Consider the following 1,958-nt stretch of genomic DNA (forward strand, 5'->3'; position numbering starts at 1 on the left):
TCTCCTTTTTCTGAGAGTGGTAATAATTTTCAACACAGCAAATTTTTCTGCAATTTTTTTAGATTTTGTGGAGGCATTGAGTTGAGAATATTGCAGGGAAATAGGCTGTTTGGCTCTCTAACCCCATGCTGACCCATTAGATCTACACAAATCATTAAACCCATTTTATATACTCTCTGCATTCTCATCAAGTCCTTCCAAGATTTAACCATACAACTATTCACTAGGGGCAATTTATTCTGTCCAATGAACTTGCCAACTTGAAGGTAGGTGAAAGATAGGCAGTACCAGAGGAAATTCATACAGGCACAAGGAGAATGCACAGACTCCATGCAGAGACCACCCAAGTCACCATTAAACCTTTGCCTCTGGCTCTGTAAGGCAGCATCTTTACCAAATGTACCACTGTTCTGCCTAATATAATTGCACAACAAAGAATTCTTTTCCAAAATATTTTTGGGTGTATGTTATGGAATTTTGGTGTACTGATCACGAAAATCACCTGACAATTTTCCTATCATACATTTTTTTAAAATATAATCTATTTTGTAATTGCCTATCATATTGTAAGTCTACTAGTATGTAGCCCACAATGTAAGCTGTTTTGCTCAATTCAACCAAGTATGTCTGGGCATGCACTGAATGCAGGTGTTATGCAAATATTGTCTTAGGCCCTTGTTGTGAGTGAGGTAACAGGTTTGGTTGGTCTCAAAGGCAAGGACTCTGGACATAGTGTTGGTAGGGAAGGATTTTATTTACAGAAATGGTAACAGATGCAACACACACACACAAAACTGGTACATACAATGATCAAGAAAAAAAAAATCACTACAATGCCCCATCACACCTCAGTGCAGGCACAGCTCGATGCTACAAGGGACATTAATTAAATCCTCCCAACCCTTTTAACATTGCACGTCTTACCAACAGTTTCTCCAGCAGCCTTCCACATTTTTAGGCCTGGAGTGAAACAGGATAGTCCCAATATGGCAAAGAACAGACAGCACCTTTATGGTGGTGGAGGGCTCAGCCCAGGTCATTAGCATATGCCCATGGCTTGGGGCCAGGAGGGCTAATCCAATTACAACAGCCCAAGGCCAAGTACAGGCAGACAGGAGAGTCCAATCCAGGTAATTTGCAAGGTGTGCACTCATGGATGGGGCGGAACCAAACGTTGATTAGCAGCTAGTGTGTCCTCTGACTAGGTAGGGGACAGTGCTGTCACATGACAGCAACAACCCTTCCCAATACAATCCATCCCTCGGAGGTCACACAACTCACCAATCAGGAGATGATCAATAAATATATAAAAACAAAAGGACAAGTTTTACCAAAAAACTATACTAGGTTAATATATACACTAGTGCTGTCTGAATGCTGTCAGTCAAATTCAATGATAACACCTCATTAGCCCCACCCCCCCAAACTCCCAACCAAACAGGACCATTGGGTTACGAATGGGACAGGGTGCAGTGGGAGGGTAGAAAAAGGAATTTATTTGGTCACCGACTCATGCCTGATTTCTCTGGCTTGGCTGGCAAATGTGAGCACCCTTACCACCAACATCTGCAAGAAGGCAGTGCAAGGTCATCCATCAGGTGCCAGATCCTCCTCTTGGCTTGCGCAACTGGTATCTTGGCCTCAAGCTTGGGTGCCCCCTCTGTGCAGAGCCCAGATGCCTGTCATCGTGCTAATCCTGTGGTGATGCAGGGGGCAACTCAGCAGGTATACATCCAGGGTGTACCTGGGGTGCCTGTTTTTCTGGGCTGACGTTTGACACCAGGACGCCGTTCCAGCTCGTGCTCTCTTTCAATGGGTGCCCCCAAGTGCCTGTGTTGCATCCTCTGCTACCATTCTTGAGGGACAAATTAGATCCATCCATGGGCTTACTGATGTGCAGTGACAAAGAGACTCTGATTCGAAAGGGGAGCACAGGGAAGTTCATCTTGGTGATGTAT

This window comes from Narcine bancroftii, chromosome 1 (assembly GCF_036971445.1).
Source record: "Narcine bancroftii isolate sNarBan1 chromosome 1, sNarBan1.hap1, whole genome shotgun sequence".
NCBI classification, from domain to species: Eukaryota; Metazoa; Chordata; class Chondrichthyes; order Torpediniformes; family Narcinidae; genus Narcine; species Narcine bancroftii.